This window comes from Canis aureus, chromosome 36 (genome assembly GCF_053574225.1).
Source record: "Canis aureus isolate CA01 chromosome 36, VMU_Caureus_v.1.0, whole genome shotgun sequence".
NCBI classification, from domain to species: Eukaryota; Metazoa; Chordata; class Mammalia; order Carnivora; family Canidae; genus Canis; species Canis aureus.
Window position 1 is genome coordinate 4,084,865 of NC_135646.1, and position 27,317 is coordinate 4,112,181.

General features: G+C 40.5%; 1 long non-coding RNA gene across 1 annotated transcript in view; it reads right to left on the minus strand.

Moving 5' to 3' along the window:
- Positions 1 to 467: 467 nt before the first annotated feature.
- The window catches only part of LOC144305992 (uncharacterized), a 58,838-nt gene continuing 31,988 nt past the window's right edge, over positions 468 to 27,317 (minus strand). The window contains exons 2-3 of the long non-coding RNA XR_013373029.1: positions 20,951 to 21,026; positions 468 to 1,082 (exon numbers count right to left, since the gene is read on the minus strand). This is a non-coding gene — a long non-coding RNA (uncharacterized LOC144305992). The remainder of the gene's footprint in view (positions 1,083 to 20,950; positions 21,027 to 27,317) is intronic.

A 27,317-nucleotide genomic window follows, 5' to 3' on the forward strand; every position in this document is an offset into this window, starting at 1 on the left:
TAGGGCTATCTCAAGGCCAATCTCCTCCTTATGTTTTTAAGATCCGGTGTGCGCTTTGCACATGGACCCCCACATACTGCCCCCACTAACTGCATTTGTCAATGAAATAGAAAGTGGCCATCCAAAAATACCATTACTTGCCATTCACTAGTTTAGTTGTATATTCGGACTCCAATTTAGAAAAGCATATTCCATTTACCTGAATGTCCCTCCTTGGAAATTTCATTCAGAGGAAGAGATGGTATCTTATTTTTAATTTAAAGGCATGGAAAGTGATTCAACTTTAATCACTAACACTTAAGCCATTACTACTATACGCCAAGCACATCGCATTTGCTGTATATACTAGACTTCCTTGTAGCCCCATTTTACAGTTGAGAATCTGGGTGTAAACATTTAGAATGCTTTGGCTAAAAAAAAAAAAAAAAAAGAATGCTTTGGCTAAAAATACGAGAAAACTTGCTGGTTGACCAGATATATTTTATTTTTCTTCACAAAAATAGAAGCGAGACTCTAACGTAGTCTAGAGCTGGTGCGCTGCCTCAGTAATGTCATACAGAACCTGGTCTCTTTCCATCCCAATGTCCTCAGCATGTTTGAATATGGCTTCAGTTGTTTACGTGATGGCAGTCGCAGGACTTGGCATCATGTTTTCTGTTTGTATCCGTCAAGGCTGTTCAGGAAAACAGAAGACTGTAGGTATTTCAAACTCCAAAGGGATTTCAGCGAAGGGAATTTAGCATTTACAGAGTTGTTGGGAAGACAGTCAGGAAGCATGGAGGTCTGCATAGTCCACTACTGGTTCTGAGTTTGCAGCCAGCTTGGGGGTTCGGAGGCCATAGGACCCCAGAGAGTAAGTGATCATGATTGCAACACTCAGCCTCAAAGCAGGTGATGCAAAAGAGAACAACAGACAAGTCTGTGTTCTGCCGGGGTCCGTGTACTTGCTCGCTGCTGCCCAAGGACCAATAAAATGGCTTCTGCTTCTCTTCCATGTTTGCAAATCTCTTGTGAGTAGTGAGTCCACCCAGCAACTCCAATGGCAGGAATTCTGAGAGAGGTAGATCCCAGGCTTCTAGGCCCTGCAGTGTAGGAAGGGCACAGAAGGAAGTAAATGTTACTGAGTTACCAATGGACAATCCAGCCCAAGGCTCTGAGCAGGATGAAGGGCAAAGAGCACTCACCAGGACTTCCATCCCTTTTACCAGGAAAGCAAAACCTTCTGTTTATATTTTATTGTCCAGGGCTGGCTCACTTGATGCCCTTTGGCTGCAAGGGAAGCTGGGGGAGCAAGCATTTAGCTTTCCTTACTCTGCGGTAGAGGCAAGAAAGAATCTCATGGACAATATGAAAAGATAGATGGCAGAGCGAGATGATCTATGTGACTTTTTAATTAGAAAATAGAGCAAAAATCAGGCATCACAATAGAAAAATGGGCAAATACATAGATGCCAAATTATAGGAGAGGAAATCTACAATAGACACAGTAGCCTGTGAAAGAAATCCTCAATATCATAAATTATCAGAATAGTGTGAATTTAGATTCAGATATGTTGGGGGCGCCTGGGTAGCTCAGTGAGTTAAGCATCTGACTCTTGATTTCAGCTCAGGCCATGATCTCAGGGTCATGGAATCAAGCCATGTATCAGGATTCCCTCTCTCCCTCTCCCTCTGCCCTTCCTGACTCCACTCAACCCTGGCTCGGGCTCTCTCTCTCTCTCTCTCAAAAAGTAAATAAATAATAAATAAATAAATTCAGATATGTTGCAGTGAAAGTCTAAATTTCCATAGCTATTCTAGGTGGCAATCGCACCGTACTTAAGGTGAGTGCAGATTTCCCTTTTGACCCAGCAATTCTGCTCCCAAGTATATATTCCAAGGGAATTATCAAGCAGGTTCACAAGTGAACAGGTAGGAATACAGTCATCGCAGCTCTGTTAATGATAGAGAGCCCTGGAAACCTTGGATAGGTAAGAAGTGGTGGAGGAACACTATAGCGAGCTACAAAGAAGTTAAGGGTAACATGGATCAATCCATCAAATACAGCATAAAATGAAAACTCAGTGAGAAACAGAACGAGCTCTATAATCCAATGCCATTTGTAAAAAATTAAAATAACACGCAAGCGAAGCACAACACATATTTGATAATAACACATTAGGGTGAATGCCTATGGCCAGAAAGATAGGAAAGGAAGTGGAGATGACAGATAGAGAAATTAATTAATTAATTAAATAGAATAAACAAATAAATAACTACAGGAAAAGATTCTTGCTTGTATCATTTAATGAGAATGTGCCATGAACTGAGGGCAAGAAGGGAAAATAAGACTAATGAAAATGACCAAGAAGTCAACTGATTTAGAAAAACAAATTGTGTGTGTGCCTGTACATATGTTACAAACACCCACCCGTGCTCTCATAGCAATGTGCCACCAAGCGGATTCTTTTTTTTTTTTTTTTTTTTTGGGTCTAGCTTCCTTTGTACTTTGTGCTTTATTTTCATTTATTGTCTTTGATCACCAAGCGGATTCTAATGCTGCATAGGTTCTGAAGGCTTATCTGTCAGCAAACCTACCTCGGTTGACGTGACTGACTCCTTTCGAAGATGGGCCCATTCCCAATGGTATGCCAGTAAACGTGGGGAATCAGTTGTAACCCACCATGGAGTAGCTCCACGGTCTGTAGGAGGCAGATTAACCCAATGAAAGTCCAATTGACCAGAAACCAGAAGACACAGACGCTCTGTGGGCAATATTTTCCTTTTTGTTGAAATACTTAAATGGTTCTTCTCCCTCCTTTTTTTTTTTTAAGTGGTTCACCTTACGAGGTTACAAGTGAAGCATTCGAAACTCTAAGGGGAAGGCATCAGTCACAAGGAGTTTTCTACAAAAGTTTTTTAATATTCTGAGAAGTGTTCAGGGAACCCAGGTGGTCAGTTAAGTGTCTGACTCTTGATTTTGGCTCAGGTCTTGATCTTGGGATTGGGAAATTGGAGCCCTGAGTCGGGCTCTGCACTAGGTATGGAACCTGCTTAAGGCTCTCTCTCTCTCTCTCTCTCTCTCTCCCTCTGCCCTCCCCTCTCAAAAAAAAAATTCTGAGAATGTGTTAAGAAATAATGAGATATTATCTATATAGGTTTCTCAGCTCTCTGCCTGTGAGAATTCTTTCTTTTTGTTTCAAAAGTTCAAAGGACCAGACAGCGAAGTTCTCTCTTGCCCTCAATTAGCAGGGGAAGAAAGAAAAACTTGTCCAGTTTGTGAACCAGCCCGTTCAACACTTCCCTGGGGGTTAGCAGAGATGGACTCCCTCTTTTATTCCAGGGGTGATTGGCAGTGATGACATCCAAGAACAATTTTTTTTTCTCAGTTTGGATCCTAAAAGGTGGGCATCCTGTCTTCTCAAACAGAAATATTCAATGAATCCAATATGTTTAATTTATCATGGCATAGGACAAGATCGAAACATTTTGCTGAACGTGCCCTGCCTTTATCCCCCCCTTCCTGATGCATCCGGGGTATCCCTGGAGAATCAGAGGCCAATCGTAGTGTGACACGCTTTCCTGACAGCAATTTATCAAGCTCATCTTTTTCGCAGATGATGGAATGATTGCCACCTGACAAAGAGACAGTAGGAGTAGGATTTTCCAAGGATATCCTAGTAAATCCTTGAAACCCAGCACTTGTGCGGCTTCGGACAAGCCATTTAACATCCTGAAATGTCCATTCACTCTTAAAAAGATTGAAAAATAAAAGATGGAAATATTTCTAAGAACAAAGAACTGCTGTGAGACGTAACCGAGGCACTTAGACGACAGTATTTGTAACTCCTGGGGCACTTGCTTCTGAGCCACATCCAGCCTTCACCCTCCCGGGTTGGACTAGTGTGGAAAATGTATTTCTTTGGGAAAAGAGGATAAAAATCCACTCAAATGCAATGATTATAACCTATATATCATGCAGCCTCATTTTGAATAGAGAAATCCACAACCGGTATCTTCTTCACATCTCAGCAAAGTCTTATTATATGTCAATATTCTACACATAAATGAAGCCACATATGTTTGCTTCTCTTCTGCACCCGAAAATTAATCTCAGATTGCACCTCACTCTTGTGTTCTTTTATTTATTAAATATTCCTGTCAGTATTCCCGAGAAGTCATCAACACACCCGATATTAAAAGATATGCCGTATTATGGGGCGCCTGGGAGGCTCGGTCAGTTAAGCGTCTGCCTTGGGCTCAGGTCATGATCTGAGGGTCCTGGGAGTCCTCAGCAGGAGCCTGCTTCTCCTTTCCCTCTGCTCCTTCCCCCCCACCACCACCACTTGTGCATTCTCTCTCTCTCTCTCTCAAATAAATAAATGAAATCTTTTTTTAAAGAGATATGCTGTATTTTATGACCAGTTTCAAAGTACTTGAGAGTAATGTTGACTCTTCATGATGTTTGCCCCATGTGCTGAATTCAGAACCTAACTCCTAGTGAACAGAAGTTAACTTCACTAGCCTATTAACAGTCAGGAGAGTGGACTCAGAGTCTGAGGGCCTGGGTTAGAATCACCAATCCACACCGCGCTGTGTACTGGGAGGCAAGTTACTTAACCTCTCAGAGCCTCGGGCTCGTCATATATTTTTTTTAAGATTTTATGTATTTATTCATGAGACACACAGAGAGAGGCAGAGACACAGGCAGAGGGAGAAGCAGGCTCCATGCAGGGAGCCCGATGCGGGACTCGATCCCAGGACCCTGGGCCCAAGGCAGATGCTCAACCGCTGGGCCACCCGGGCGTCCCCAGGCCCATCATATGAACCCAGTGCCCGGCAACTTACAAATGCTCAGTAAACATTAGCTGCTGCCGCCCCTACGACCACTACTATTACTATCACGACTGTCCCTTCGTTACTGCTCGCTGACACCTAGCAATACTCACATCACTCCAAACACACCCTTAGCATCTCTAACCACGGCTCCCCGTGAGCAAGCTGCTCTCCTGTCCCAGTTTGTCATCAGGAGCTATTTTTCCCAGGTTCGATCAGTATGAGAAATCTTAAAATCAAAAGAATTGTTCTCTAAATGCTCTGCCCTGTGCACTGAATTGGAAGACGTTGCTGTCACTTCCGAAGGGAATAACAAAGAGTCGAACCCTCCCGTGTCCTCATTTTCACTTTGATGTGCCACAAATAAAAAATGAGCTGACACTCCTAAAATATGAAGACACCATATTGTTGTCACTCCGCATCCTGGCACATCTGATCCCCCTCATGCTGCTCGGGCTGTGCGAGCCTTTGAAGTCAGAAGATACCATTGCCTGATCTCCCGGCACTGATAATTAAGACATAGTGTGGCAAATCAAAAGAGACATGCCACCTAGTATCTACATTCCCTTCCCAAGGGGGAGAGGGAGGGGAAAAGAAGAAGAAGAAGGAGGAAAGCAGGCTTATAGTTGTGATTCATAAATCAATTGGTTCTGCCTTTTGGTAGGAAAAGACCAGCGCCTTCTATATTACAACTCAATCCCATCTTGCATCCCCAAATCAATTTTTCTTTTTTTTATGCTTTATGATCTTTGAGTTTCTTTTTCTTAAGACTAATTTTTCTTCTAAGAAGGGAGAGGAATGCCATCTCTTAAAAAAAAAAATCTTATCATTTGTCTTCCTGTGGGGGAAAATGGATGCATTTTTCTGTCATTCTTCTTTGTCATAAGCAATTGCTGTTGTGTCATAAATTTAAAACAGGTTGTGCTTCTGAAGCCCCGTTCAAATCTGAGCAGGGGACATGTGGGATATAAAGGTTTATTAGTATAAATGGATAAATAATGAATGTTGAGTCCCGGGAACCTTGTGTTCCAGCTAGTTGGCTCCAATAACATGTCATAATATATTAAAAAAAATTCAACTAGGCAATATCTTCACAAAGATAAATTGATCTAAAGTCTAATTGGAAAGGCATAGAAAGCATATTGCCATGTTCATTTCTTTACAATAAATAATTTGGGTCTACAAATTCAACTGTGATTTATTTGTGAGTATAACATAATCATCAAAACGGGTGACAGGCTTTTTTGAAAACTCACTGTTGAATATATTCAGAATTAAAACCTGTTAACTCCATGGAAGATCTGCCTGAACATTATCTTAAGTGATATTTCCCTGTTGTTCTCCTTCTGGTCTCTGACCTTTCTCTTTCTACTGCAATGTCATTTAAATGGAAAGATTCACCACAAATTGCACAGTGCTACAAAAAGACTCAGAGTGATCTCCAAAGTCAAAGGAAAATCTAACTTGACAAATAAAATTAAATCCCACCTCCCATTTCCCAAGGAAATCTTTCGAGAATGGAAAGATGACTCTTCAAATTTCAGATTACCCAGATTATGGAACTATCAACCAATTGCCAAAATCATAAAAAGAATTTTTTTTAAAAAAGTATTAGGCATTCATTGGGTAAGATTAAAAGAATGATCCAATCCTTTTCCTAATTTCTTTGTGCAAGGTGTAGTATTAGCAAAAGGGAAAAAAATCCTACAACATAAAATGTGAAATCCTTTAGAATCCCGAGATGCTATTTTGAGCAAGGAGACGGAGGAATGGGTAGGTGTGGGTGGGACCAGCGGGAGAAAAGGGAAGCAATGTAGGAATTAATAAGCTCCCAGGGGTCACCGTGTCTGCAGACAAAAGCGGTGAGCTCACATGTGGTCTTCCCAGTTTGTGTGTCATGTCATACTTGACTGTGTTTAATCATGAGAGGAAAATGATTGAAGAACTCCAGACTTTAAATGGATTCCAGACCTTCATTCATATTTAGTAAAGGAGGGAATGTCAGAGATGGCTCTAGGGACACCTTAACCTAGAAGAGTCAGACGGTCATGGTGGGTCTGGACCTCCTACAACATGGAGGTTGCTTGAGTGACTTAAAGAGCAAACCAGGTGTGGAAGCTACGTTTATTGTCACTGCTGCCACTGTGTTTCACTTAATGTTGCTATTGACTCTTACAGCTTATCATTGATAAGTACACGTGTGTGTGTGTGTGTGTGTGTGTGTGTAATCTCATTATATCTTCCTAGAAGTCTCCAAAGATGGTGTCATTATTATAAACCCTGTTAGATGTGATGTGAGGACCTGAGGGTTTAGTGATGTGCCAGATATGACACAGGCCCCAGTGGCAGATCTTGAAATAGATCCAAGTCCTCTGGTGTCCATTCCCATCTCATCAGACAGACTGTACAACCCCTGAAAAAAGAAAAAAAAATATCACTCATGAGAGTACTCATGATAGAAGAAACACTTGGTGGGGTGGAAGGAACCTGGAGAAATTAGGAAGGGGAAGTTATATAATTTCTTCAACAATCACTTAGAGCGCTTGGTGTTCCAGGCAGACTCAGGCTTGTTATCAATACTGACACGCCAGTGCTCTCAACAACCACATAATGTAGGCGCTGTTACTAATGATCACATTTTAAAGATGTAAAAACTGGGGCCCAAACAGATTAAATAACGGGACCCAGGAAAGGATTAAATGAAGTAATATAAAACTTGCTTAAGATAGCCCTCAGAAACTGGTGTTTATTTTTTTTTTAAGATTTCATTTATTTATTCATGAGAGACACACAGAGAGAGGCAGAGACACAGGCAGAGGGAGAAGCAGACCCTCTGTGGGGAGCCCTATGTGAGACTTGATCCCAGGACCCCAGGATCATGACCTGAGCCGAAGGCAGATGCTCAATCACTGAGCCACCCGGGCATCCTGGAAAATGGTGTTTAAAAGAACCTAAGAACACAGTCAACTGCGCGGAGAAGATAGTTGGCAGACTTCTCTGGCTTAACTGAAGCGCACATGCCATGATGCCACACAGTAGAATGGAAGTTGAGCACAGTACAACGAGGGATGTGAAAGAGAGCCCCTCACTCGGGAGGCTTCCTGGATGGGTTAGCCTCCACCCATGGTTTTTTACAGACTTCGGCTTGGTGCCTTCTGTACCAAAATTGGATGGCCTCCACACTCCTTTTCCTCTTAATTCCCAGCTCACCTTTACTTTAATCCAAATCTAGGACTAGTTTTTCCCATGCCTTGAAATAATTCCATGGCTCAAACTCTAACCAAGTCGACAGCTCTGCAAATATAAAGATGCAGAGACTCCAGCCTCCCCCCTCAAGCAGCAGACCCCCTAGAAAGCGACTACAGACTTATAAACCAGTAATAACCACACATACATCAGGGCAAAAAGTAAAAGTGTACCCGTGGAGCACATGAGGGGACTGTGGCTTTTGTCTTAGGCAGACTTCCCCACGGAGGTGAACAGAGAACTTGGAAAGGAAAGAAGATGGGTGTGGAACTGAGTGTCCTACAGAGTGTGGGTGCTTAGGGAAATGTGCACGGTTGTTATTGTTGGAAAATAAGTTTGAATGGGAGGCATGAAGAAACAGGAAGACTGACAGGGTGAGAGGAGGCCGGGCCGGTGTCTGTCCTGAGGGTTGTCTGCACCGCATGAAGCCTCAGAGAAAAGAGAAATCATTAAGGAGATCGTATCTGTAGGTTAGAATACAATTCTCATAAAAGCCTGGTTGAAAATCTTGCGGAGGAATAAGTGAGATTCAGGAGTCTATTTCCAAGTGAGAAATGACAACAGCCTGACCTAAGACAGTGCTAGTAGAGGGCGGAGAACCCAGAAGATGGGCTTGCAACTGATATGGGAAGACAAAAGCGGTAAGCGGGGGGCATAGGTTCCTGGCAGGAAGATTTTGTTAGTGGGGCCACTGAAGCAGAGAGCAGATCCAGGAGGGAGAAGACGTTTGGGGATGAAGGGGACAAGATGACTAGACTTCTGGCCAGGCTGTTTCTGGGGCCTGTGAGGCACCCAAGGAGAGCTTTCTAATGGATGGTGGAAAATATAAGCACATAATAGGCCTTCAAAATAAGTTCCTTTTTATGCATTTATCCCCCCTGAGATGACAGATGACAGTTGTTGCGGACATATTCACCCTCCCAGAATACACAGGGCCCTGGAGATTCTTTACTGTGTATACTAAGGCTCACCCCACCACGTTCTGGATGAATTTAGCTTCTGGATAAATTTGGCCAATGGCAGGACATTGGAAGATGGAAGAAAAGATGAGTTTTCTTGCTCGCTCCCTGCAGGGTTGATACAGACCAGTATCCTTCAACCCAATACCACAGTCTCTGTTAGGTGACTGGACTCCGAGTTTGTTCTCTCTGTCCCTGTCTCTGTCTCTATCTCTCTCTCTTCTTGTTTCCTTAGGCCTAGTTGGGGTAACTTCATTTTCACCACTTGGGTAACTTGACTATCTCCCCGGGCCTTCTCTACACCATGGTCACTCCATCATAAAAAGCCCCTTAATTAAACTCTCTTCAAATACTCTACTTGAGTACACCACCTTTTTCTTGCCAAATGGACTGATAAATTTGGCTTTAAGGTATCACAACCTCCTTGTTTCCTTTCAACTTCACTATCTATCCCATTTTACTATCCTTTGCTGGTTTTATCCCAGCTTTACAATATTTAAATTTTTTTAAAAGATTTTACTTATCTATTCATGAGACACACACACACACAGAGAGAGAGAGAGAGAAAGAGGCAGAGGGAGAAGCAGGCTCCATGCAGGGAGCCCGATGTGGGACTTGATCCCGGGTCTCCAGGATCACGCCCTAGGCTGAAGGCAGCGCTAAACCGCTGAGCCACCTGGGCTGCCCACAATATTTAAATTTTAGAGTGCCCTAGGACTCATTTCTCAGGCTTGTTTTTTTTGTTTTTGTTTTTGTTTTTTGTTTTTTTGTTTTTTTCTGTGTACCCTCCGTGCCTGGATGATCTTGTTCAGGTGATGGTAAATATCATCTATGTGGTAACCATCAATATGCTTCCAGTCCTAACCTTTCCCACTAAATTCCAAACTCAAGGATCCACTTTCAAGGCTCATAAGCAAATCAAACTTAATTTGTCCAAATCATATCCTCCCCTTCCCACCACCACCACCAAGATCTCTTCTACCCTGGTCATTCCCATCTCAACAGCAGCACCACCATTTATATAATTGCTCAGGCCAAAATCCTAGGAGTCTCCTTGGACTCCTTTTTGCTACCTACCCTGCAAACAATCCAGTAGCAAGTGCTGTCAACTCTAGCTTGGGTTATACCCTGATACTAACAGCCTCTCACCCTTGTAGCACTGGTGTCCGAGTCCATACCACCCTTTGCTCCTCACCCAACTACTAGTGGTCTCCTGTCTGGGGTCCATACGGAAGCCAGAGTGGGTCTCTCCTTAATGTAGAAATCAAAGTACCATCATCTAGTCATCCACATACTTTGAAAGACTTCCTTGTCCAAGCCAAATGAAACCCAAACATTTTCGTGTGACTCCAGGGCACTACATCTTCTGGTCTTTGTCTTACTCTCCAAGGACTTGTTCTGTCTCAGCTACTCTAACCTTCATACTACCTAATACAGTAGCCACTAGACATGTGCCCACTGGACACTTAAAACTGGCCAAGGAGACTGGGGAACTGAATCGGTTTTATTTAATTTTCCTTAATTTAAACCCAAATTTAAGAACAAGTACAAATGTAATTATCAAAAAATGCTTAAGTATGTTTGAATAACATGGATATGTGAACCTACTTTAAAAGTTATACATTTTATGAAAGCAAAGTGCAGATTAATTATTTCCAATAAAAATTTAGCTCCTGAATTGAGACATGCTTTAAGTAGAAAATACCCACCGGACTCTGAAAACATTATATGAAAAGAGGAATGCAAAATACTACATTCATGATTTTTACACTGGTTACAGGTTTAAATGTAAAATATATAATTAAAATCAATTTCACTTTCTTTTCTTTTTAATTTTAGGTTTATTTTTTTTACTGTGGTTACTAAATATTTTTGAGTTATCTATGTGTCTCTCATTGTATTTCCAAGGGCAGCAGTGCTTGAAGATGTCAAACTCGGCTCTGCCTTCAGGGTCTTTATATTTGTTATTCCCTCTGTCTAGGAATGGTCTACCAGACTCCCACCTCCAAATGGCTTATCATCACTCATTTGCGATTTTTCTTCAGATCTCTGCTCAAATATCAAATACTCAAACAACCTTTGAGTTGCAAAAGTAACCTTCATCCTATCTCTCATGCCCTGCTTTACTTTGTCTGCATAGTGCTCACCACTACATCTATCTGCTCATCCTCTGAGTCCAACACTAAAAAGTAATCCTCATAAAGACAGTACTTTTTTCTTGTTTAGTGCTCTGTTCCCAGGACCTAGAAAGAAAGAGTGTATGTGGGCACTCGATATTTGTCGAAGAATGAATGAATGAAGCCACTGACACAACTTACGGCATAGCATGAACAACTTCTCTGTGTATGCTCTGATACTTACCTGAATTCAGCCTTGCAACATCTTCACTGTGCTAGAACTCAAGTGAGCATATTTATCTCATGAGAATCAGGACCCTGAGATGTTGATATAAATGGGCAATTGCTCAGGGCCAGAGTCAGAAGAATTCAGGTAATGGCGGAGCAGGTGCGAGCGACACAGGCCACTCTCCACATAGCCCTTTTACAGATCCAGCCAAGAGCCACAGTCCTGTACCTAATGCCAATGAATCATTTATATTTAAAAATGCTATTATTTTTCATTTATTCTCTTTCAAGACAGATTTCAAAGGTGTATGAAAGTTTTCAAAAGCGAAAATAGTGTGTGAAAGAAATGAACTTAAAGTCTTCTAAAATGTCTTTTCTTGAGATGCCCTGAAAATACACTTGAGCTGTTTTGCAAACAGCCATGATTCCAAGCACCATTATTCCTTCAGTTTTCAAGAGTCAGGAGCAGGTAATTCTAAGAAGGAAGGAAATTAGAGTCGCATAAATGTATTCTAGGCTACCTCCAATGTAAAATATATAGAAGGCTTATCATTTGTAGGCTGTACTGTGAATTTTTTACTTTGATTTTCAACAGAAGTATCACTTCAGGTACTAAGACAACCCCCTTTTTCCAAATGTGAAGTCGCATATATATTCAGCATGGAAGCCAGGGAATTTAAAATTTTCCTCTCAAATAGCATCAATTTGCACCTCCTAAACAATAAAGACTGAGCTAACAATAGCATCCCCATAAATGTCAAAAAACATGCTTTCACTCATAGTTTAGAAATTTCAAAGTTGAAGGTAAGGTGAATGCGTCAACATAAAAAAGTGGAAATAAGATGCATTTTTATCTTGCCTTCCAGAAGGTGCATAACTTTCTGTAATTATAATGTTATCATCGCCAATAACTGCTAAAGATTTTTTTTTAAGATTTTGTTTTTAAGTAATCTCTACACCCAATGTGGGGCTCATACTTAACCATGCTAAAGAGTCACCCATTCTACTGACTGAGCCGGCCAGGTGCCCCGATTGTTAAAAATTTTAGGCAGACTCGGGCATTGAATCTCCAGTGATGGGAGGGAATGGAACAGGGTGGGGGACTGGGAGGAGGTACGCTCTAGAAGGTCACAAGTGAGAATGTGCGTGAGGACAGCTGCCATCCTAGCGGATGGCCAGAGTCTAAAACCATTTCTGAATGTCTATGGCCTTCTTCATTGTGGACATGTGGGTAATGAACCCAGGACAGGATGAGGGGAGAGGATCACCTCAACCATCTTTAACCTGTCCCCATTCCACCAGGCATGGTGTTGCTGCCTCATTTTCCTCGTCCATTTCCTCATCAGCTATGAATTAATAAAGTGGATTAAACTTGTATGTGACTAAGGAGAAAATACATTTTACATCAGGTTTTAGGGCGTATTTTGTCTCCCTATTTCTGGACATTACAGCCTCATCTTTGTGACCTTTGTCTGAAGACCTGAATCATATTTAGGCTCCTATTATATTTGAGATAAAAGTGGTGAGTTTAGTGAATTTTAGAGGGGAGAGGTTAGAATTTTACCACTTACCCTTGTTTTCAGGCCTGTGGAATTAGGAGAATTACAGAAGATGTGCTTCTGGAAAGAGCTTGCTGAGGCTTGCCATGGTGTTTAGCAATGAATGACAGCACTGATTCTGGATTCAGATCATGTGGGGCACAGGCTGCCAGTCCATAGACCATCCCTGAATTGTCTCATATGCTCTTGAAAAAGAATGTACATCCTAGGGGTCTACTCTTGACTGGTATAGTCAGGAAGATGAAGTAAATTCAGTCTCAAACCACTGGTATATTGATGAATTTGCATGCTTCAAATTGTAACCCCTTCCAGACAGTCTTTCAAACCAAAAGGCCATTTATTTGGAAAGGAAAAAGGGGAAAAAAAGAAAAGGAGAAAAAATATTCAAATTATTTTTTGATCCCTCAAGGTTGATTTTCATTTTTTTTATCCTTTTCTACTTAGAAATTGCTTTAACACCCATTTTCCATGATAACTCTGCTCCTGTCCTGGGAAATCCTAAGCTGGGACATGCACCTCATCCAAGAACTGATATTACAGTGGTTAAATGTGACAACACTTTCCACAAGAGAATACGCATGACTGTTTCCTATGCCAGTGATTCATTTCAATTCTGATATCAAATAGATTTTGCTTTACACCTCTGGCTGTCAAATATATGTGCTAGTCTTCCTCTAAATTTCAAATCCAGTCGGGGAGATGAAGGAGATAACACCTCTTTTATTACAATTTGGGAAAACAATAAAAATCATTTTGGATATTGAAAATATACCCATGAAGCTCTTGGGTATATTTCACTCTGTGCTTGGAAAACTGCAGACAATATATTCAAAGAAACAGATGTCAACTTAATACAATTAAAGCTACGATGCCTCCAAAGCCACCAGCAGGTTTGCAGATACTCAATTGAATCAGCAAACCACAAATAAATAAGCACAGAGAAAACTAATTGCCTGGAAAAGAATGTTCCACTTGCTTTGTCATTAGCCGCTTCAAACTCTCTACAAGTACAGCTTATCTGAAATCCAAATTCTGGAAGAGAGATCAGATGGATACTGAAACCAAGGCCAAAGACTATGTCTGTCTTCTTCTCACACCCTTCAGTCAGGGCAGCCAAGACTCAGAGAAAACTCACAGATGCAAAGTAAACATAATGGTGCTTTGCAGTTCGTTTCAGAGAGCTTGTCCATCAATGTAAAGAGGTGCCGTTCGAGACTGTCAAACTTCAATGTGCATAAAAATCACCTGGGATCTTGAGAAAATGCAAAGGCCAATTCAGTAGGTCTGGGGTGGAGCCTGAGAAACTGCATCTCTAACCAGTTCCCAGGTGATGCCCATGCTGCTGGTTACATACGTGATTAATAGTGGGATCTCACCTGGCTAATAATTTCTCTTAGAAATCAAAACACCTGTTGCCATTTTCACCCCTCCAGTAATTCACTGTACGTTCTTTTTTACCTGAAGATTTTATTTATTTATTCATGAGAGACACAGAGAGGGAGACAGAGACATAGGCAGAGGCAGAAGCAGGCTCCCTATGGGGAGCCCAATGTGGGACTTGATTCCAGGACTCTGGGATCATGACCCAAGCCAAAAGCTGATGCTGAACCACTGAGCCACCTACGAGCCCCTCACTGTACGTTCTTTGGGAAGTTGTCTGACCTGCTTCTCATCTGTAAAGAAGAGGTACTAAAGTTAAAGAGATCACATTAATATGAAATCTTGAAGAGAGTTGAAGATGTCCTATGAACACATTGGCTGAGGAAACGTGGTCGAATGAGATCCATTGGAAGAGGGAAGAAAGGAGGCTTAAAGGGTGAGAATCAAAAGTAAGCAAACAAACAGGTCCTATTGAAAGGCAGAACCCTGAAAAGAAAGCATAAGTAAAAGAAAAATAAAAGGCAAAGTGCCACAAAAAGAATCAGTAGGAGGAAAGACAGACTTCAGGACAGAGGAAGAGAGGATAATGCGCAAGTACTAAGTTCTTCAATATCAGAAGACTGATGACCCCAGCGATTTACAAAGGACAGATCCTTGAAGAGAGGTGGGGGCAAAAGTGATGCAGCCTATAGAGAAAAAAGAAAAGATAGGAAAACCTTAGATGGAATACAATAAGTGGTTTATAGTAGATAATAAGAGAGACAAATGTAAAAACCTGTTTCCCCAAAATGCTGGATGAATTTTTAATGCATTTTTTCCCTTGGCCTCTCGATATTTTTATTTATTTATTTATTTATTTATTTATTTATTTATTTATTTATTTAAGATTTACCCATTTATTCATGAGAGAGAGAGGCAGAGACACAGGCAGAAGGAGAAGCAGGCTCCCTATGGGGAGCCCAATGTGAGACTTGATCCCAGGACCCTGGGGTCATGCCCTGGCTGAAGGCAGGCACCAAACCGCTGAGCCACCCACAGATCCCCTTGATATTTTTTAAATACCTGGGACACATATAAGTAGCACACCTTCCAGTCATTGCGCAGCCATCTATTGCCACCAACATGAGATTAAAAATGTTGCCAAGAATTTCCAAATGCACTAAAAATGAACATCGAGGCTCTCTGTATTGGGTCCTTCCAAGAAAGAGAGTTTGCCTTTTTATTCCCAAAGCCTCCCTGTGACAGGGAATACCTACTAGAAGAAATGGAGAGGACAGAAAGGATGGAGGAAAAAAACCCAACATTTTTAATTGATTTTCTTTGTAAGTTGGTAATTAAGTGAACTACTGCATCAGCAAAGCTGGAAAATCCTGCCTATCCGGACTGTCACTTATGCCAATAGCGTTCTTGAACTTCTCCAGGGTTGGAACTCCTGATGACTGGCTTCTGGGAATACCCGTGGTAACCATTTGGGATCTGTGAACTCTCACGCCTTCTCCGTGTCAGCAGACACCCACATCGAGCAGATACCTTCTCAGAAGGCTGTAAGATTACATTTCATTTTTGGAAGTGACCATTCTAGCCACCAAACGGTAACACTCTCTGAGCCTGCCAAGGGCCATGGGTGACTTTCTTCCAGATAAAGGTGCTATCTGCCTAAGACTGACATTACCTGGGTATCAGCAGTTTCTGCACCGGAGAATGTATCTGAAATCTAACTGCCAATTTCCACACATCTACAGAGGGAAACAAAGGGTCGGGGTTCAAAGGCTCCTAAACCTGGGAGAACCAGTTGGAGCATTTGCAACACAATCAGTTGTACAACGGGGGCAGGGGGGACGTGGTCTCACTCATAGATAAAGACCACAGTCCAAGAAGAGTAAACTGGCCCTCTAAATTTACCAAGATTCAATCAAGATTCTACTGCAGGACTCACAGGCTTTTATCTCTCTGACAACCGAACCCAAGAGGTTTGCCAAAATAGAATTCTAGTGTAGGGGGAAAGAAGCTAAAGAATTATGCATTAATAACACCTTTACCCACAGGCGGAACATATTTTCATCTGCACACATCACGAACCAGAGATCTTAGGTTATTAAAGGTGAAAGAGGCTAATAGTCTTTGGGATGGCTCTCTTGGGATGCCTATTTGCATAATGAAGCTAATACAGGGCAACCCAACTCAGCAGTTCTTTGGGATCAGGTACTTGTAGTCACTCACAATATTTTAAATTCACTAACTAAATTACTTTGTGGAAGAACTGTTGGTAGCTAACCTCCAAACTGTGTCTACGAATAATTCATGACCATATTTACCAACGAAGAAGAAGCCTAATTGGTAGAGAGGTATGATTTAGTTAATCTGCCTTTTAGAAAACACCAGATTAATAAATACATAAACATGGCCATTGATAAAGATTTAAGCACTGCTGGGGTCATCTGCATAAAGTAACCTTAGAGTTGCTCTGGATTCCCAAAGCCAGGACCCCTAGATCGAGAAGCAGCTCCTGCCTGGAGCTATCCTGTATCCAGGGAAAGAAAACCGAAACATTTGGCCATGAACTTTATTTTCATATTGAGTCATTGCACAGCCGTTTTACTTAAAATTATGGAACCCAAACTGTAGGGAAAAATTAGCATAAAAGATAAGTAGGACTCAGTTGATAACTTGGTTTTAAAAGAAAGAAATGCGATTTATTTACCACAAAGGGACAATTTAATATTTTGCAGTTAATTCATTGGATAACTTTCTCTTGGTGTTTTTCCTGTAAATGGTCTTACTTTAGAAAACAATTCATGTTGGCGGCATGAATAGATACACAGAGGATTTTTAGAGCAGTGAAAATATTCTGTATGATGATACACGGATAATGATCCACGTTATTATACCTTTGTCCAAACCCATAGAATGTACAACGTCAAGGGTGAACCCAAAGTTAAACTATAGACTTTGGGTGATAATGATGCATCAGGGTAGTTTTTCCAGTAGTAACAAATGTCCCACTCTGGTGAGGGCTACAGATATAGGGGAGGCTGTGTATGCGTGGGGGCAGGTGTATGTGGGGAATCTCTGTATCTCCTTCTCAATTTAGTTGGGAACCTGAAATTGCTCTAAGAGGCTGTAAATAAACAAACCTAGACCTTCGTAATCAATAATAGTAATGACCATTGATATTGACAGAATATTTGTTATGTGCCAGGCACTCTGCTTAGTGCTTTCTTTTAAGGTTATTTATTTATTTGTTTGTTTTGAGAGACAAGGAGGCAGGGACAGAGGGAGAGGCAGAGAGAAAATCTTAAGCAGGCTCTATGCCCAGCATGGAGCCCAACACGGAGTTTGATCTCACAACCCTGAGATCATGACCTGAGCCGAAATTGAGTCTGACACTTAACCACTACCCGGGTGTCCCTCTGCTAAGTGCTTTAAATGGATTAATTCAGTTAATTCTCACAGCCTCTCTGGACCTTAGGTGCTAATAATACACCTATTTTATAGATCATCACTGAAAGGGTAAATGCTCATGATCACACCACTCGTAAGCAGCTGAGCTGGGGATTCACATCCAGATACTGAATTAATCCATCTGTTGGGAGATCATACTGCACAAGCAGTGCTTGATTTTCCTAGTGCTTTGCTGTTTCTGTGTGTGTTTACTGTATAGGTATGCGTTTATGTCCACATCGACGTATCTCTTTCTCTAAAAACAAAAATGTACTGGACATAGAATTATTGCCGCCTAATATGTTAGAAGATAAATGTAAGATCCCCCTTCCCCAGGGATTTCTGCATCTCCCCTCTCCCCAATATTCCTTGAAATCCTTACGTCATATTTACCGAATAACTATACCATCAGTTGTTAACTTGTGAAAAGAGTCATTTTAACTCTTATCTATTAATTCTAAATTTACCTTCTCTTTCCTTCATGAATAGCCTTCTAATCCAACACACCTCATCTTTCAACTCAGAATTTTGAGGAAGTAGAGAGTAGAGTAGCTGTAGGATGTCGTGCTAAGTTTCAGAGGAAGACAATGAAAGTCAGCGCAGTATGGTAGAGAAGAGAAAAAACATGGGGAAGTTTTAGGGAGCTGGTCACAAGAGGAGGGATGTGTGGCAGGAGACTTGGAGTAACTGTGGTCCACCTAGTGGTAGAGCTGCTTAGAATCCAAAATGAAGGACCTCAAGAAGCAGAGATATAATAGGTCAAAAGATAGGTCAAAAGATTACAGGTTGTCTCCTTCCCTGTGAGTGGGCTGGATTTTGTGGCTCACTTCCAATGAGTAGAGCATAGGCAGAGGGAGAAACAGTAACTTTTCAGTGGAAAAATCTGGCAAACACTACCTTAGCCAAAGGATTAAGCTCAGTATCACCCATGATCAATCACGTGGATAACATGTGGCCTTGATATGATGTGATGAGAAGGCACTTCACCTCTGTGATATTTTCCCCGAAAACCCACAACCCAGTCTGTTTATGAGGAAAATGTCAGGTAAAACCCAAATCGGGGAACACACTACAAAACACTTGACCAGCACTCTTCAAAACTGTCAAGATGGTGAAAAAGAGGAGAAGACTTTGAAATTGTCACAGATAAAAGAGGCTAAGATGTAATGACCAAATGCAGTGTGAAACCACAGATTGGATCCTGGTGTGGAAAAAGGACAGTTAGTGGACAAACTGGTGAAATTGCAATAAAGTCTGCAGTTTAGCTGATTGCAATAAGCCAACGTTAATTTCTTAGTTTTGACAGATACACCGTGGTGACATAAGATGTTCATATTAAAGGCAAATGAGACAAAGACTACCAGGAGCTCTCTGTGATTTCATTGCAACATTTTTTGTTTGTTTGTTTGTTTGTTTTGTAATTTATACTTATCCCAAAATGAAAAGTTAATTTAAAAATAATTGTGGATTATAGCTTCATCTCATTAAAATGGTTTCAGAGCATAATTTTTTTTAAATGGATTTAAAACATTTAAGAAGATATGTAATTTTTTATGATATAAGGAAAGTGCAGACTTAGAGGGGTTATGCTTTAACAGCACATTGTGTTCAACAAGACTAGTGGTTACTGACTATGTAGAAGCTTTACGATAAACAAGATTAAAAGCTATGGCTAAAAGGAAAGGCACATGGGGAGGGACAAAGGGAAAAGCGTTTCAGAGTGAAGGTGCCTATGTCAGCCATGGTCCTTTTTATTGGCATATTAGGTAAATGCTCTGGGCAGCCATTAAGCCTAAGTGAGGTGGGAGTTACATAAATTAAAAATGTTTGATCAGGGGAATGAACATGGAAAGACATGGAAAGGCTGGGATTAGGGGTCAACTCCAGACAAGAGCAAGAATAAAAATATGAAAGTCGATGACCCTGGTGTTGGTCATTGGTAGGCTCCTCAGACTTCAAGTTGGACAAAGGGAAAAAAGATAGAAGGAGATACTTTACAAAGTTGTTTCAAGCCTGTTTGCTCCAGATTTGGCATGAGGAGGATGGATTATTAATAATTCTTTCCATTATAACTTTGTCTCCTCCCTTCCTCTTTGACAGCCTAGAATGAATGAAGTTCATTCTAGGAGTGATGGAGATCCCAGCTCTGCTACTAACTGGAGTTTTGATATCAGCAAGTTCTCTTTATCTCTCTGGATTTCAGTTTCTTTAAGTGAAAAATGAAGACTTTTTTAAAGATTATATTTATTTATTTATTTATTTATTTATTTATTTAGAACATAAGTAGGGGGAGGGGCAGAGAGAGAATCTCAAGCAGACTCCCCACTGATCAGGCAACCTGATGCAGAGAGCTTGATCTCACAACTCCGAGATCATGACCTGAGCTGAAATCAAAAGTCCAACACTTAACTGACTGAGCCACCCAGGTGCCCCCAAAATGAAGAGGGTTTACATGACGAAAAGTCTCTGCCAGATTGTAAACATGTGATATGATTTTGTGGACGGCTTTTGGCCCTCAAGCCCCAAATTTACAATTCTTGTTAATTATATCCAATGACATACAAGTAAGAATGGATGGAGTCAACGCTGAGAGCCCCATGTGAACTTTGCCTCTGTCAACCCAGTGAGGGTTCCATCATTTTGCTGGCATCTGGGCATGCAACACCGTGCCACTGCATCCAAGAAGCTTTGCTGTGCTGGTTACTTCAGGCCTTTAAAAGAATGTTATAAAACTTATCTTCCTTTTTCATTGCTTCAATTTGGGATCCATATCTAATGTAGGCCATTGGTATAGAGATAACATATATTTCCCAATGAAAATAGAGATACAAATAAACTGGAGGTATTAATAATCATTTCATGGTTCCTAAACACTAAAATGGGAATACTAAGGGTAAACTTTGTGCCTCAGATGCTGTTCTTTCATGGGGGAATAAAGCAAGGAAGAAGGGTGGGGAAAAGCAAAAAAGAAGGGAAGGTAGTCTTAGGAAGGAGAGTGGAGTCTATATGCTAGCAAGCAACAGTATTGAAAGCTGGAGAAAATGAAATTTGCCAAAAAATCCCAGAAAAAAAAAACACACACACACAAAAAAAACCCCTACCTGGTCATATTAGAATTGAAAAGTTGTCATCCATTTTAGGTTTTAAAAAGGGCAGGAAGGGTCATCTAGGGAGAATCAGGAGAAAGATAAAATGACCTACTTACCCCAGTTTGCCCAGAACTTTCTGCATTTGGGGAAAGAGCCCCGACCCAGGCAATTGGGTATGTATGTTGGGTTACCCTAGAAAAAGAGTAAAATCAAATATTACATTGTTTTATTTTAAGATGATTCTCACATTGAAATGGTTGAATTTTTCTCTTTATATTTAGTTGGAGGCCAATTAGTTTTGTTCTATATTTATATAATGCTGTGTAGAAATTGTGGAAACTCCCAAGAGTACAAAGAATGAATATATATGCATATGCGTATGCATAAGGACATGCATACACATACACATATACATATACATATACATATTTCTTATTCTTAAGAAAACACATCTCTACCTTATTTGGCACCACCTGATATTGCATAGACTGGAAAGGAACTTAGATTCATGATCCATCTAATCTTATGACTGGGTCTAGTTTTAAAGACAAAAAAGTACAAAATACTTTGAAAACTTAAAAGCAGCCCATGCTACTACTGATCTGTTCAAATAGAAATACCATGAAAGCTGAACTATTTTTGCAATAATCTGAATTTTTTGGCAAGTACAATCAGCTATGATAAGGACAACTCATTTTATACATGAAGACAAAACCTACATTAAAACACAGATGTGTTGGGGAATCCCTGGGTGGCTCAATGGTTTGGCATCTGCCTTCGGCCCAGGGCATGATCCTGGAGACCTAGGATCAAGTCCTGCGTGGGCTCCCTGCATAGAGACTGCTTCTCCCTCTGCCTGTGTCTCTGCCTCTCTCTGTCTCTCTCTGTGTCTTTCATGAATAAATAAATAAAATCTTAAAAAAAAACGCACACAGATGTGGCAAAGTGTTAAGAACAACAGACTGGATGGTTACCATTATGTTTGTAATATGAAGAGTGAGAAAGGCTAAAACCTACAAACTGAGATGAATAACATATTAATAAATACCTAAATTTCAGAAAAAAATAATGCAAAAGCACATGTCCTTGACTCCTACTTAAGATCATCTTCTACGTCAAGCAAAATGACTTCCAAATTGGAAAATGTAGGTAACAAGCACAGTTACAGAAAATTGGATTTCAAGGTGCTGGAAGATATTTAAAAAACAAAAACAAAAACAAAAACTCTTGGCTTAAAATTAATAGAAGTCATCAGGCCCAACTAAGTTATCCACCGGGCCAGTTTGGGGGAATAAAAGCAAACAAAATGTACAAAAAACATTTAATTTACCATAAAACAAGGTACACCAGTTACTGATATATGGACAAATACCCCCAATGTTTCAAAATAGAGAAATGAAGTTAGAAACTACAAATTACATCAAGTTCAGCTTGATGTTGACCCTGCCCATATTCTGGGAAAAAAGGCTGAAATCAAGGAATCAACATAAACAATCAGCCAGTCATGCCAAACAAATTTTCATTTAAAAAAAAAAAAGGAAGAAAGAAATCTTACCAGATAAATCAAGACATACAAAGAATATCTTTTGCTTTCAGTCAGTTTAAAATATTTTGTTTGTAGTTTGTTTCACAAAGTTTTCCTCTATACCCTTAGCAACAGAAACACACACACACACACACACACACACACACACACACACACTGGATGAGCAAGTAGCATGGTTGCACTAAGTGTTGTACCTAAAGTCTGTTGATTAATGGATGAATACCAGATGGTTAGGGTGTAGCAAGACTCTGTGATCGACATCACTTAGTTGCTTTTTTTTTTTTCTTAATTACTAGAGGTCAAGAGATATCCTTATCGAGTCTGTAGAAGATACATATCTGATGACGAAATCAGTTTTCAGAAAGAACTTGACAAACTAGAATTAATGATTGCATTGACTTCCATGAAAGTCCCACTCTGTGCTTCCGAAAACAACTGCATCAGTGAAATGCAAATCTTGCCTGATATGACCACAAGATTGTTTATAAAAATGCTTGGGAATTTGGGTTGATATCAATCTCTTTATGAGCCAATGATATGGCACGATTGCCAAAAATAGCTCCTTCCTGCTTACCTTGCACCAGTTAGAAGTAATCCTTTTCAGAACAAAGAAGGCAGTGTTCTTACAGGGACAGTTCTTGGTTTACTCTATGCCACCACATTTCAAGAGAAAGACTGATTAAGGCTTATCTAGAACAGTGAGACCAAAGTCGTGGAGAGTCCAGAAAGTGGGTTACAGCAGTAATTATTGAAGAAAAGAAAGAGAACTGGGGACAAAGAACAGTGGAGGCATAATCATTATTTTCAAATATTTGAAATTCCATTTTAAAGGAGGATTGAATTTACTCCACAAAGCTCCAGAAGACAAAAGTCAGATCAATAGGTTGAAAATTTGAATAGGCAAAATTGAGCTCACTGCAAGAAAGAACTCTATAGTAATTATAGCTTTTTAATAAAAAAAATGAAATACCAGTATTGCCAAGGGTATAAAAACATGAATATTTTCATATAATTGAAATGGGGATGGAAATTGGATCATTCTTTCTGGAAAGGCAATTTGGCAATGTATTTCAAAAGATTTAAAAGCCTATATCATTTAATTCAGAAATTCCACTTATAGACATTTACCTACATAATTAGAAGTGTTGAAAAAAGTTTATAACAAAATTCATTGCAGCATTTTTTGTAGTAGTGAACATTTTAAGATAAACTATAGTCATCGGATAGATAAATATATTCCATACATATACATATGTGTTATATATTTATCACATATATACAATGGAATGCTAAGCTATTATTTTAAAAGCACATGGTAGAAAAATATTTTATAGAAACAAATATTCATAATATGTTTTAGTTGATAAAAGAGATCTCCGTCTTCTAAACATAAAATAATAGAAAAAAGTAAATAAAATACACTAAAATATTAACATAGCTACCTGTGAGATAAAGAACAATTTTTCTTTCTTTTACTATTTTTTTTCTAATGTCTAAAATGAAAATATAGACATTCTTCAATCAGAAACAAACAAAAACCAATGAAGGCACAGAACATGTGTTCTCACATCCCCAGTACCTGATTCACAGTAGGAAAGCTACACATTTTTTCTTGAATAAATGAATAAATTAATTAAATGTTATAAATATTTTATAGGGTGAACTCTCTAAAAGAGTTAATAGCTTCCCATTACTGGAAATGTTCAAGCAGAGGCTAGATGACTCTCAGTATATTTGGAGGGCATTCTTACTTTGATTTAGAGTAGGAGTTCCCAAAGAGAGACACCTGGGAAACCTAAAATACCTCCCCATTTCATGAAATACAAATTCCCAGTTCCCACTCCAGATGTACTGGATCAGAATTGGCAGGGGTTGTTAGACTTTGCCTGGGTTTTTGGGGGCGGGTAGACTTTGGAGACTGTTTCCGTGCACCTGGAAACCAAGCTGTGGTCCTATGCTGCCGGCTAAGACAGGATCCCACAGAGGTAACTCGGCCTTCGCACTGGCTGTTCGCTGGCCTGGAACAGTCTTTTCCCAGATCTGCAGAGGATTGCCCCCTTACTTCCCTCAGGACTTCATTCAGATGCCACTTCCTCAAAGAGGCTCCCCTTGACTCCCACAAATTGCAGTCCTTTCCAAAGTGTCCCATCCAGGTACCCTTGCTCTGTTTTTTTTTTGTCTGAACACTTATCAACTCCTACAAAATAATGCATTTGTTATGTTTATTATCTGTGGTCTCTCTCTCCCTACTAGAAAGTAGGCTCCATGAAGAAAAGATTTATTTCTTCCCTTTTTTGTTCATTTAAGTATCCCAGAAGAATGCATGGCACATAGTAGGTACTCAGTGAATGTTTGTAAAGCTAGGTACAAAACCTATGGCTCAGAAGGGCAGGGATCTTGGGGGAGGTGTCTTTTTACTAAGACCAAAAGGGGTTCTTTAACTGGACCTTTATGAAAACATCAAAAGCTTTTGTTGATAATGACAAAATCCACACACAATGGGAAACAGAGGTACCTTCATATAATTAAAGAATACGTGGATTTTGATATGAACTTCCAGTTTTTCCTCACTAGTTTTAGAAGCAAACATCCTGGCTAACCTTTTGTGGTTCCTGCCTGTACTACACAGTCTATATTTTTTGCCTCATGTCTTGGGTTTCTTCTTCCTTTAGGAAGCTGTTACTTTGAGGTCACAATGTCTGAAACCAACCTTTTTTTTTTTTTTTTTTTTTTTGTTCAAGATTTTATGTATTTATTCATGAGAGACAAACAGAGAGAGGCAGAAGCAGACTCCCTGTAGGGAGCCCAAGGTGGGACTCGATCCCAGGACCCTGGGGTCACACCCTGAGCCAAAGGCAGATGCTCAACCACTGAGCCACCCAGGTGTCCCTGAAACCAACCTATGAGAAATGATTTTGCCTCCATGAGTTTCTACAGAGACTTTTAATTCCCTCTAATATGTCCTGCGTGTTACAGGTGTATAAGGCTGCAGCAAGCTGTGGAATCATCTCAGGGATTCTATCATCCACCATGGAGGCCTGGGCGTTCAGCATTTCCTACACAGAATAGAAAGGTGGGGAGGGGGCACATGGCAAGGGACAGAGTTTAAACTCCTTTAATTTTTTTTAAATTTATTTTATTTTATTTATTTATGATAGGCACACAGTGAGAGAGAGAGAGAGGCAGAGACATAGGCAGAGGGAGAAGCAGGCTCCATGCACCTGGAGTCCGATGTGGGACTTGATCCCAGGTCTCCAGGATCATGCCCTGGGCTGAAGGCGGCGCTAAACCGCTGAGCCACCCAGGGAATCCCTAAACTCCTTTAACATGAAGAACATCTCTCTGATTTACCTAATCTTAAAACACTCCCCTCCCCTACAAAGAATTAAAGATAAAAAATAAAAACACTCCACCATTTGGCAGGAATGTTCCAGTATACTGTAGGCAACAAACTCCTTACAGAGAGCAGCACAGAACACAGCCACCACATTGCATTGCACCCAGTATCAACATGGCACCCAGATCTTTGGATGAAACTAAAGGATTCAGAAAATCTTATGGATATCCTTTTTACAGAACCATGGTAGTCACTTGTTTTTTAAAAAAAATACAGTATTTTATATTGTGCAATCTACGTGTAGGTCGTTGAAGACCTCCAGTAAAGATGGCCATTCCATTTCTAATAAGCAGGGCAACAATTCTCTGCATTAACCTGTTAAACCAAATAACTGGAGGTAATAGCTGGGTCAGGGCAGGGTCTCGGTTCAACTGCTGCAGGTCATGTTTATGGCCTATGCAGAAAAGAGGTCAACCAAATTGAAATATTTAGGTCAGTCTTCATTTAAAATATTGCATCCCATTATCAGAACAAATCTACTGATTTTGTCACAGAAAATATCGTTCTTGTTATCATGGAGTCAAAATGAAGACCAACAGACCTTAGAAAAACACATTTCCTATTTTCTGCAAAATGCCAACGTTGTCCACTCAGAATGTCCTCCAATCTCTCTTAAAGACTTTGATCTAAAGCTTGTAAATGCCAAAGACATTTTTCTTAGATGTGATTTTTTAGAACCTATACGAATTTTTTCATCTTCATTCTCTGCACAAAAAGAAAAAAAAAATCAACATGTGGTATCTTTTTCACAGGCCATTTAGCTTTTTCAAAAACTGAGCATTTCTGTCTCTTCTCAAGGACTCGGCTCTGGGCCCTGGCTCAGAGAAACCTCTGCTGCTCTTCCTGGTCCCCACAGTGGGCACTAGCCCGAACCTGGGCCCTGTCTCTGGCTCTGCATTCCTTGCTCATCCCTCCCCAAGGGAGGAGTCGTTGATCTTGCTGGTGTTGGCCTGATTACCGCTGAGCCACATCACTGGTGTACAAGGCCACTGCTACAAAGCCCCTCTCTTCTGCTTCCTGTCCACCTGTGATAAGCCCAAAGACACTGTGATATTGAGAAACATGTAGTTGGTCTTTGTCTCTGATTCTGGCACGGAGCTCATGAAATCCTTGGCACTTCCTAAGTGATGAAAGTGAGAAAGGTGTATTTCGGTATGCTAATGAGGGGGCTTTTGGACTGTACCTAAAGATGAGGGCTGGTTACCAGAGGAACCAACCGTGTGATGAGAGGGTTGGAACTCTTAGTCCCACCCCCTGACTCCTAGGGGTGTGTGTGGGCGAGGGAATGGAGATTGAGTTTAATCGATGGCCAATGATTTCATCAGTCGGGCCTATGTAATGAAGCTGCCATAAAAACCCAAAAGTATGGAGTTCAGAGAGCTTCTGGTTGGGGAACCAAAATAATTCCACCTGCCACCGTGCTGAGCCCAAACTCTATGGGGACAGAAGCTCCTTTGTTTGGGACCTCACCCTATGTATCTCTTCATCTGGCTGTCGATTCATATCCTCTGATATCTTTTGTAATAAACCAGTGATCTGA